Source organism: Lissotriton vulgaris, chromosome 10 (genome assembly GCF_964263255.1).
Source record: "Lissotriton vulgaris chromosome 10, aLisVul1.2, whole genome shotgun sequence".
In the NCBI taxonomy this organism is placed as follows: domain Eukaryota; kingdom Metazoa; phylum Chordata; class Amphibia; order Caudata; family Salamandridae; genus Lissotriton; species Lissotriton vulgaris.
In genome coordinates, this window is record NC_141698.1 from 131521004 (window position 1) to 131533123 (window position 12120).

Below are 12120 nucleotides of genomic sequence, written 5' to 3' on the forward strand. Positions count from 1 at the left end.
ATTTAATGCAACATAACCACAGTAGAACATAACAGAGCACAAAATAAAATTAGAATGCAATGACCAGAAAATTGATCGTAAAAAGAGAAAGTTGCCGAATAAATTCAATTTTTAAAATCTCTTCACTTTTAAGGCTTCCAAGCACCATGCCTGGAACACCCCCTTGATAAAAAAAAGAATGTAAAGCAGCGCAAAGTGAAACTTTGTTTTTCTTTTTTGATGGTTTCCAAATGCAACCTTGTGTTACTTTGTGATACTATCCAATGCAAATCCTCAGGCCTTCCTGGAAAAAAAATCATGGCCTGTGGTCGGGTGATGTCACTTCCTGTGATGTCATTAAAGTGAACCGGTATGTAATGTCACTTCCGTCACCCCTGGTGTTTTGGTGAATCGCTGTCTGCCTTGTTTATAAGGCTTTATATGATGTTCGGTCCTCTGTTGTAACAAGACTTTTTCTGTGGCATCAGCACAGAGATTCTTTTGTGCTTCAATATGTCACTATCTGCTGCGGGGTTGTCTCTATATTCACTGCTAAACATTAAAATGTCCTACCTCTAAAACTAAAAAGCATTAACAATATTCCTAATTTTACCAAACTCTTGAAAACGTGGCTTTTCCCTGTCACTGTATAGGCGTGGTGCTATGCATCCTGGTACTCCTGTTTCATCTGCAACCTGAAAGCCAGCACAAAGAAACCGTCTGGTGATTGCAAGCGCTTTTTTAAAAAAAAATCCCAAAATAAAGAAATATTCTCTACCTGGATACTTACCGCCTGATTCATCATGCTCCGTTTTGCGAGGCCCTAATAGCGATTCATAGCGAATCACTATTAAGGACTCGCAAAACGGTATTCATGTAGGAATATGCAATAAAAATGCGATTCCTTACAATTCCTTATTTGCGATTAGCTAATTGCTAATCGCAAATAAGGAATAACTCGCCATTCATTCCTATGGGCCAAAAGGCCCATAGGAATGAATGGGGAGTATTCCTTATTTGCGATTAGCAATTAGCTAATCGCAAATAAGATTGCGATTTGAAGGGTGCCAGGGGTGTCCACAGGACACCCTGTAGCACCCCTCAAATGAAATTTCACACAGGTGTTGCACACACACATGTCCAAAGGACATAGGACATGTGTGTGCGCAACATGCAACTTAGAAAAATGCATTTAAAAGCATTTTTCTAAGTTTTTGCTATTTACCGAGAGGTCTGACCTCTCGGTAAATAGCGGCCCGAAATTGCGAATTAGCAATTTAAAAATGGTTGATGAATTTCATTTAAGGAATCTCAAATAGAGATTCCTTAAATGTAATTCCTCGCAATTTAGCGAATTAGCAATTACCGATTTTTGCATTTGGGATGATGAATCCCAAATGCAAAAATAGCGCTCGCAAAGGGCCAGATTCTCAGAATCTGACCCTTTGCGAGCCGATTTCAGCTTGATGAATCAGGCTGTTAGTCATTTGAAACATTGGTTTGTCTCGCTTTTCCAAGCGCCTTGAGGCGTTAGTGAAGCGCTCTGCCCATAAATATCCTCATTGGCGAATGATACAACGCCGCTCAGGGTTGGTTAACAATAAACGTGCTGTTCAGCGTAGATATAGCACCAAGCATATCAACTCTTTTCTCTTCTGTTCTGTGGAAGATTATTTCCAGATTCCATGCTAATGAATTTTGTTTCTCTCCCACTGAGCTGACACATATTGCATGCTAACAGTGGGTTGCTAACTGCAGTTATAATGTGTCAGAAAAAGAATTGTGCGGGTTCTTTATCTGTTTAAATTAACTTTTCCCAAGGTTTAATTCACAGAATAATACATTATGGAAAACAGTCCCGTTGGAAGCGTATGAAAGAAAGAAAAAGATATGTGGCAATCCCTTTCTGCCTGTCTAATGTATGTTTCTTTAAATATTCTCAGGTCCCTATGGCTCCAGAGGTACAGTCAGTCTTGGTGCACCCATAGCTGGATGTATGTAATCCTTTACAGGTACATGCATCAATAATTTTTGCAAGCGCAAGCTGTGCCATTCGCAGAAATCGGCCGTTTGCGCCCGCAAAAAGGGCATTTGAGATGCATGAAGGGTCAAGGCACTCGCAATTTGGGAGTCGTAATTAAGTAATGTTTAGGAATAGCTATTTGTATAGCGATTCCTACATGCATAGACTTTTGCAATTCCTTAAAGGGGATTCCTTAATAATCGCAATTAAGGAATCGCAAAAGCCTACCTTGATGCATGTGCCAGTTAGTGGCGAAAGAGGGATGTGGAATATTTTTTTTTTGTTTTAAAGAAGTAGTGTTCGGTATATTTCTTTCCAGTATTCTATTTTTGCTCTTTTTACCCTTTCCCTTGAGGGTGCTAATGTAAAAACAGATTTAAAAGAGAGTGAAGGGTGACAGCGGTGAGTTTCCTCAGACGTGCCGAAAGGCAGTCTGCGTAGGACTCATTACCGGAAGTCCCGCTGAGCGCGTCACCGGAGGGTGAAGCCAAGCGGATGAAAGCGTGTCAGTGCTCCTGTATAATGCTCAGGTCAGGCCGGGTCCCAGGGGCACAGCAGCGATGGCTGACTCATGCCTGCTGCCCTCAAGCCCTCCCGTTAGACGGCTACGCCATCTGAGGTGACGCGGCTCTGATGTGACAGGGACGGGCTGTGAAGCAGAGCTCCTCCGACCTGAACTCCGCCACCTCAGCTGAAATCCGATACATGTGGCGCCCTCCAAGGAGACCTGCACCTGTACTTCCATTGACTGACACCTCATAGCGGTCTTCGGCCTTGAGATGTCAGTCTTTACAGCTCATTTTCACACACAAAACGAGTGCTCAGACCTGCCACTTGTCACAGCTGGGAAGGATAATTGGAGGGAAGAAGCTACCCTGTGTCATACGCTTATGGAATTCATTACCTGTTTCGCTTTAATGTTCTTAAACTAGACATATTTTTGATAGAAAGTTGGCAAACTGCCTGTTGTGTCCTGTTGGACACAGTTGAATGCTTTGCTAGCCACTCCCTCGAGGGCTGGCCCACACACTCACCTACACCCATCCAACACAGGTGCTACCAATTAGGGGCCCGGCTAATAAAGGAGTCTGAGTGCATGTACTCGTGGCCATTACCAGTAACTACGATCACGGTGTTGGTGTCTGCTCATTTCCTCAGCATGTGGGCCTAGAGCCCACGGATATCACACTGGCGACGAAGCGGGTCTGTCCCCGTGTGCCTGCTGTGGGGGCCTGCGGCATTCCTGCTGGGCGGTCTGTGGCCGTGCTTCCACCATGCTGCCTGCGGCGGTCTGCTGCTGGGGAGGGTGCCTGTGATTGCCTGCAGCTGGCGGTTTTTCTGCTGGCGGGAGCGGAGTGACGGCTCGCGGGGCCGGCCCCGAGGTGATCGTGGGCTCTGTGCTGCCACTGCGGACCTCTGCCGTGGAGGAGAGGCGTGCTGTCCCTGCGTCATGTGCAGTGGAGCTGCCGTGCCACCTGTAAAGTGCAGCTCAGAGTACTGGCTGGCGCCGATGCACGATGGCTTGAAGCGCCTCCACAGCCTTGCTTCCGGCGGTCGCCGTGCAGGGGTCATGTCTTTCTGCCTGCCATGAATGTGTGAGTGGTTGCCGTCCCTGTGCCGACTTCTCTGAGGGCCCTGCTTTGTGTGCGGTGAAGTTAGTGCACTTGTAACGTGGCTGCCATACCAGGCACTGACAGCTGGTGCACCTATTCGCCCATGCCGGAGAAAGCAGCCTCACCTGTGCAAGCCATGCCGCTGTAGGGTGTGAAGCGGCCCGAGAGAGCTACCAATTGTCCCTGCATCGGTGTATGAACTGCAGTGTCCAGTATTGTTACCTTGTCTCGTGAGGACTGCGTGTTCTGGTAGTGTGTGGTTACCAAGAGCACCAATCACTCCTGCACCCTCATTTCTATCTTGTATGCCGGTGGCTACCTGTGAAGACTTGCCGGCTGTTCCTCTTTGCACCACACCCTCAGTTGTTCGAGCCCCACCCTCTTGCTGTGGTTCGAGTCTCCTGGGCGGTGCTGAGGTGGCAGGGCTAGGGCCGCGTGCTGGGTGCGGTGATGAGGGGATGGGACCGTGGCAGGATGAGAGCTGCTGTAGCCCGGACAACGGAGAGGTGATTGAAGTTCCACCTAGTTGCTGTTTTACTTTGCTACACTCCCCGTAAGTGCTCGTAGACAAATGACTGGATTGATAGTCCTGAGTGTAAGGACTAAGTTTTCTACTCATGCAGAGTAAATGCTTGAAATAAGAAGCGTGAAATGTCAAGATTCGTGTGAATACATTTATTATAAGTCAAACAATGGACAGTACAGTAAGGAAGTAGCCAGCCGACACGTGTTTCGTCACACCGTGAGGGAGATGTGACTCATCAGGGCATGTGGCTAAGGAGCGGCGGCGAAGTGGCCCGTCCGCCTGAGCAAAAAGGGCGATGAAACGCCAAAGAGTGGTTGCCGGGTTGGCCAAAATTAGCAGGGCCAAGTGGCGTCCTGGGAAGGCGGCTGGGTTATGGAGGAAGAGCGCACGAAATAAGTGCGTCTATCGGCGTTGAGATGGCATCCGGGTAGTGGATTAAGAAAACATGTCAACGGACTGAACAGTTTTTTGTATTTTATTGGCAAACTTGATGATATATATGCTGGGGGGAAATCTCGAATCAAAAAAATGCAGTAGCCTGAGTTTCATCAACAATGTCAATGAGCTCGATGAGAGGTTGAACAGTTGAAGCAGACTTTGATCCGCTCGCACTGCACCGTTGCACCAAAAGCTACGGAGCATCCCTAGCATGAGCCACGTACCTATATGTGTCCACTCTGCACCACAGCCAGTCTCTGTGTTGTGCTTCGATGAAGAACTGCTCTTAGAAGAGCCTTCACTTCCAACATGTCCAGCTCTGGCACTAGTTTCTGGAAATGTTTTATGCTGGCCATTCATGCAAAGCAAGGTGCAGCATGTTTAAAGTTCATGGAGTGGGGGCAGTAATGTGCAGCTCGTAGAACAATGCCATTATGTCAGCTGGAGGTGACGGTGCCATGCTGTTTTCTATATGATCATCAATGTCTTTCTGTGAGATATACATACTTGTCCCCAGAAGCTTTGCATACCTGTGATGGCAGTAGTGTTAAGGGAACAGGCTGAAGGGACTAGCTTTAATCTTGCGCCTATGGACTTGTGCATGAGTAGTAGATGAAGAGACAACAAGTGCCAACAGGTGTGTTGGCTACCTGCAGAGGAGGACGATCCCCTGCTACATTCTGTGTGAGCCACACCCTTTGTGTACCTGTCAGTACACTCTTACATGACTGTTGGAATGTTTTTTTACTGCCGTGACCATTTACTCCTCCCAAATGATGTTGTGGCCTACGGCAGTACGAGCGGCGCCACCTAGTAGTGAGTGGCGCATGTTTCTGTACACCGTTTGTAATCTGTATGTATTACTACTGAGAGGTCCTACACAGCCACTAACGGATGAGAAGGGTGTTGTGAAAGGCTGCTGAGAAAGGCACAATGGTAAAGACCATTTGTTACAGCCTCCAATTTCAAGGAGATACACAGCTTGCTGGTCTAGGTGAAAGCTGCCTGGCATATGGTTCAGATGTAGGTGGGAATTGTGGAGATTATATATTGGCAAAGTGACTCCAGGAGGGGAAAGGCTGGAAAAGAATGTTTTGTTTGAGGACTGTTTAAAAGGGATGCCAGTTCCTTGTATTACGTGATTCAACCAATCAGCTCGTGCCTGGAAAAGAATGGATTACTTCTGATGGGGTTTTCACTTTATGAGTACATAGTAAGGTACACAAGGGCCTGGATTGGTGCATGCGGAATTAATTCATTTACTTTCTGACATCGCCGGATTGTTGAGGATGTGGGCATATGCCTCTGGTGGCACGTGGCCACCGCTGAAAGAGAGCCATGGAGATTCCCATGATCTTGGTGGCAGTTTGCCACACCTGTAAATGAGAAGCGAGTCCTGGTCCCGAGTTGCCGGGATACTTTATCGATGGGATGATGGGTATGGACGGCACTACAGAATGGATCCTATTTGCACTGTCTTCTTTGAGCTGGCTGGCGCATCTTGGAAGCCTCCCAGTCCTATTGACAGGACCAGACCGGGGAGTGGTCTGTGACGGGAGAAGATGCGGAGTCCTGAGGATGTGACGGAGTGAGCAGGAGTCCCCTGTGAGTTTCCGTGGCCTGTCGCCACATTTTAGGGCATGTATATGAAGGGAATGCATTGCGTGGCCTGTCGCCCCTTTTTACGAGTTACTTCATGGCTGCCATCCCATCATTGGCCATGTGCATCAATATCATCTAGGGGTTGTTAAATGACATGAGTGGAATCCTGCACCATGTACCGATCCAGTTGTCTAGCTGGCATACATCCTGTCCTGGTGGTGTGTGCATGTTTGTCCAGGTTACATCTACCCTTGAAGTTGTGCGAGTGACTAGGCGGAGGCTCTGAGGTGGTCTTGCGGCTGTCTAGATGCGGACAGGTGCAGACCCAGTGCAGCCCATAGGCAGTCCCGTGGCAACTCATTGCAAGGGCCTCCCCAAGCGTGAGTGATGGATTTTACTTTGCCCCACCGGCGGATTTCCGAGGTTGTCATCAATGGATTCATGTGCTTACAATAAGTTTCACTCAGCCTCTCGATGCACCGATGTAAGAACTTGACAACATCAATCGTCTCACAGCAAGAGTACGCTGGACTGACTAACATAATGTTGGGGAACTGTCAGTTAACTGATGCAAAGCTGGAGGGCCGGACTTCATCAGCACGGTCTGTGTCCAGATGTACTTGGTTAAAATAAGGACACGTGCCAAGATGCCCGGGTGCTTACAGCTGCAGCATTCCACCGCTGTCTTGCACTGTGAGACATTTAGTTGTTTTTACTTGTTTTTCCATTCCTTCCCATAGGTTGGGCTTTCGTTTGTTGTTTTTGTTTTTCATATGATTTAGGAGGAATATTGTGTCCTGTTGGACACAGTTGAATGCTTTGCTAGCCACTCCCTCGAGGGCTGGCCTACACACTCACCTACAACCATCCAACACAGGTGCTACCTATTAGGGGCCCTGCTAATAAAGGAGTCCGAGCGCATGTACTCGCGGACATTACCAGTAACTACGATCACGGTGTTGGTGTCTGCTCCTTTCCTCAGCATGTAGGCCTGGAGCCCACGGATATCACACTGCCTTTGCTCTGTTTTCCTGAATGTGGGGTCAGTTTAGTTGGTTTTGCACTTTTGAGTGAGTTTACTACTTTTATGTATTCACAAACTGCACGTTTGTAGTGACTTACACTAAACCTCGCACGCTGCCACTCCCACAAGGACTACACCCTTTGTATGCGGTTGGAAGTAATTGTCCACAGCTTTATTGTTCCACTGGATTAACAACATAAGCCCCACAAAAGCTTTGTTTGGGGTCATAAATCATTCAGCCTGTTTGTGTATCATAAATCAATCACTGTCATTGAAAATGTCATCAATGTTTAAGCATCAGCATAAATCACGCCATAAAGCTAATCATGTCAACATAAACCATGCCATAAATCAGGTAGGCAGGAACATTGCTGGCTTGTCATGCAGTCATAAGTCATGTTGTAAATCATTGTGATGTTTACCAATGAGATTGGAGCCTTTGAGTTGGAGTTTGTTTTCAGTGTGGGGGTAATGCCACAGCCTATTTTAGACTTAACTCGCTACCTTTACCTGCTTGGTGTGGTCTGCTATCCTGCAGACCTGGGCTGTGAGTACAGTGTTTCATGTACCCCCCAGACTGCCTTATCCAGCCACAAGGCATCCTAAGGTACGTAACCTGGTCTGCCACCCTGCCCAGGTCGGGTGTGGCCTTTTAAATCCTCCTTAAGCTCATCTCTTTTAGCTCCTTTACTGCCACACTGTCCGCGGGTTTATGTCCTTGGATAACTCCTAGATATGTTATGTTGCTGTCAATTGCACACCGCCAGTGCCATAGCAGCCTATAGGTTGGCCCAAAAAACCTCTGGTCTGGCACCTGGTAGGTGCACCCCATTGCTGCTAAAGTATTCGGGGTGCCTCAGGTTAATCAGGCCTGCCAGATGGCTTCCCACCCATTAGCACTGCAGAACATGGCAACTACTATGTTGAGCTTTTTGCAGGATTTGCCCAGGGTCCTGGTTGACCAGGCTCCCCTCCATCTTTGCCTGGGAATATTTTCTGACCATATCAGACTGGTGCTGCTGAATAATCTGTAACCATTGTTAGGTTTCTTCTGATGCGCCCCATTCTTTGTGCAGCTTCTCCAATGTAGCCCCCTCCTGGTCCCGACGCATTCCAGGCAACTCATAATATCCTACCTGTCCAGCCTGGGGAGGTCGGCACCCCCCTTGGCTCCACCAGGCTTGGGTCCTCTGAACAAACAAATGTCCTACAGCCAACACCATTGTGTGCTTGGCTCCTGCTAAGACAAACAATGTCAGCTTGTTTTGCTGCTCCACTGTCCCTTGCATGTTTGTTGGTTCCCGGCGCCCAGGTGGGGTGGTAGAGGGGTGTGTTAAGAGCCTCTTTCTTGTGGGATCCTTACATAGCTTTTGTATGCCATGGAATGCCAACTCCCTAGCCCCTGGATGCTCTCTATTGGGACACCCAGACTTGCTGCTGTCGTCGCTGCCCCAATGGGGAAGGAATGTGTGCTGAACTTTGATCTGGCAGCTCTGCCTTGCCCAGCGCATTCTTCATCACTTTCCAGAATCGAAATTTGCTTAAGCATTCCCCATTGCTGTGACTGAAAGGTGGGCCTTCCCCTGCGGGCGTATTGCCTAGTACTCACGCATCCAGCGTACCGTACATAGGCTCTGGTTGGACAGGCACTGAAGCTTTATCCAGGTTCCCCTGGTTTGCTGGTCTGTCTTGGACCTCCTCAGTAGTATCTCGACTTGCCATGCGCCTAGCCGCATGTCCTGCGCCTGAAGGCAGTCCTCCTGTGCCTCGTTTTTGGATGGGGCTACCAGCTCGCTAACCCTCAATGCCCCAAAAATGCCAATGTAAATGCTGATTTAAATATTGTAAGTTCGAAGGTATCTGCACAAGTTGCAGCCAGGACCCCTACCAGTCATGCTAGTGTGTTGAATTCACTGGCAGCATTTTTTCTTGCCTTTTACCTTCTGGTCACTGCCAACATTTCAACGCTGCACTAAGGTAAAGAGAGCCAGTGGGTTCCTCCCCGGTGGCAAGCTTTGAAAAAACATGTGCCATTGTTCCTAGGGGGGGGGGGGGGGCCTGAGGCCATGATTTTGTCTTTTTCTTTTCAAAAGGCCATCTCACAAACAGTTCTGCTGCCCCTGCAGTTCTTCTGGGGTCCATGAAAGATTCTAGCCCGGTGATCCTCTGCATTGTTTTTGCGTATGTTGCATACCACTGTGCTATTTTGGGGGCTACAGTGTGCTCTATCAGCTAAGACAGGTCACATCTGCCAGGCACCAGAGTTTGTCTGGGAAAGGGTAACAGTCTTCCATTGTGGACAGCCTCTTGAATTTGAGAGAGCCCATCTGCTTGAGAAATATTGGCCACCTGGAAATGCCTCACCTTCAACTCCAGGTTGATTGTTAACTGCAGCTTTACCATGTACCTTAAGAACTTCAGCACCTTCAGGCACATAGCTTCCCCACTGATGAAACTAAGTATGCACGATTGACTGAGTTAAATAGCTATCTATTGTTTTCACACGACTCTGGAGATATACTCCTTATTCTGGGGGAGCAAAGTTGTCATGTTTATGCTGTTGTCAGAAGCTGAATCCCTTCTTGTCTAATCAGGGAAGTTCACTCCTCCCTGTTCATTCGAGAAAGTTTCCAGTGACATCTGAGCTAGCTGGCAAACCTAATTAAGTCTAACATATTCAATAGAGACCTAGTCGACCTCAGTCCTACGTCTAAACTATCGTTTATGTTATTCCAATGCGCAGAGCCTATTGGGAAAATAGGAACTACACTACAGTTGTGTGTACCACAGCCTGGTTATCTGACCATAGCATCAGCTTCATGTCTTGCCACTAATATGGGGAATAGTTCTAGGAATGGTATGTTCCTGGTTAGTCTCATTGTGGCTCATTCCTGGGGCCACTTCTTGGTGCACCAGCTGTCCCCAAAGATTACCCCAACGTCAAAGCTGCCTGATGCGTCCATGCACAGTGAGATTTGCCTGTCTGACACCCAAACTTCCTTCTATATGAGCACACCATTGTAGTCTTCTAGGAAGGTCAACCAGGTTTTGAGGTCCTGCTTTGCCCCGGACCGTAATTTTGTATGGTGGTGCTTCTTCTGTAACCCCCTAGTCAGTTGGGTGAGGTGCCTGGCAAATAGTCTGCCCGCTGGGATCACCTCTGCTGCAAAATTCAACCTTCCTATAAGCTCTTGTAGCTCCCCCACCATAGCTTTCTCTTTGCCTACCAGCGCCTTGATCCCTCTTGATATGTCCTAAACCTTGTCCTCCAGTATTAGCCATGTGCTGGCAGTGGAATTTAACTCTATGCCCAGGAAAACCATCTGTGTTGCGAACCCCAGTGTTTGTATGCGGCCAGTGGGACACTCAGCTTGTCCGGTAGTCGCTGGAAGGGGTATAGAAGACTTCTCCACTCCACCCCTCAGCCTACCCTCTAAGAAGAAATCGTCCAGGTAATGGAGCTTGCCCCCTTCAGGGTTCCTCTTGTGAAGTGTGCATTCGAAGAATGTACTGAATCGTTCAAAGTATATGCATAATATGTAGCACCTCATTGGGAGGGCCTTGTCAAAATATCTTTCTCCTTCAAACATGAAACCCTGAAGGTGGTAGCATTCTGGGCACACTAGTAGGAGCCTGAACGCAGATTCAATTTCCTTCTTTGCAATCCAGGCCCCCCACCTTGACGTGTGCAATAGATCGATTGCATCATCCACTGAGGCATACCCTACTGTGCAATCTTCTTGGTTGATCCCATCATTTACTGCCCCCACTCCCACGGAATATTAAGTAAAGGTGGGAGGTAAAATCCTCTTTGCCTATGTAGTTCACAGAGTTTAGCCACTCCATGCTTTGCTTGGAGTGCGGAGTTTGGCAAAAACCTCACCAACCGCTGACAGAGCAGAGTTTACAGGCGCACTACTGTTATTACTTATTACTGTTTACCAAGTGGGTTCAGTCCCGTCACAGGGCGAGAAACCCCCGAGCACAGGGCACACACCCCCTTGGTCACAACCAATCACTCAAGAGAAACTAGATTCTATCAGTGGTGGGAGAGCGAGATAAACTTGGATAAGTGGGAGGATCTCTTAGTCTTAGCATGGAATTGGCTATGGGAATTCTCCATCTTTATTGGTTTATTGGGCCATCAGTAACTACCACAATAGTTTTCCATTGACTCGGAGAAGACTTGCCAGTAGTTCATTGGTTGTAATGTCCCAGCAAGTGCAACTGAGTCATGTGCTTGCTGCTCCGGATTTCTTTCAAGCGTACGTGTAGCATTTACTCTTTGCTTATGCAGTGGAGCAGTGAGGTAAGATGCACAACTAAATTGGTCATATTCATCACCTTTTTACTATGGAACGGTTCTCTTTTTTCCTTGTGTCCACAACGTTGTGATATGTATTGTCATTTTATCATATGTATAGCACAGTAGCAATTTTAGGCTTCTCGGCGACCTGTCTAGAATGTCCCTGGGTGATGCCTATTAGTCTCTCTAAGCTGATTGACCACCAAGGTACAAAAGAAGATGTTTGGCTGTCAAAAACTGAATCGCATGATTCATGCACATGTAGGGGCGGCCCAGTGATGCCAGCACACTGCCTCTGGCTCCTCGTGCATTACTACATGCCGCGTCTGGTTCACACACTCTTTCACCATCAGAATTATGTAATTTCTGAGAATCCTAGGCAAACATGTCAATGCCTTTAAACACACCCATGCTGGTGACGAACCCCAGCCGTCACGCTCCGCAGTGCTCTTGTGCGGATGACGGCTGGGGTTCGTCACGGCCCCGCCCTGTTCTTTTGTCTACTGCACAGCGGAAAAATTGCGGCCGCAACGAAGGGGTTAAACACACCACGTTTCCTCACAATGATGACCCGGTAGGCCAAAAATGTCATTTTCCCACATCGTTGTC

At 47.8% G+C, this 12120-nt stretch overlaps 1 protein-coding gene across 4 annotated transcripts in view; it reads left to right on the plus strand.

Moving 5' to 3' along the window:
- CARD11 (caspase recruitment domain family member 11) overlaps positions 1 to 12120 on the plus strand; it is a 663926-nt gene that overhangs the window by 487072 nt on the left and 164734 nt on the right. The window lies entirely within an intron of this gene.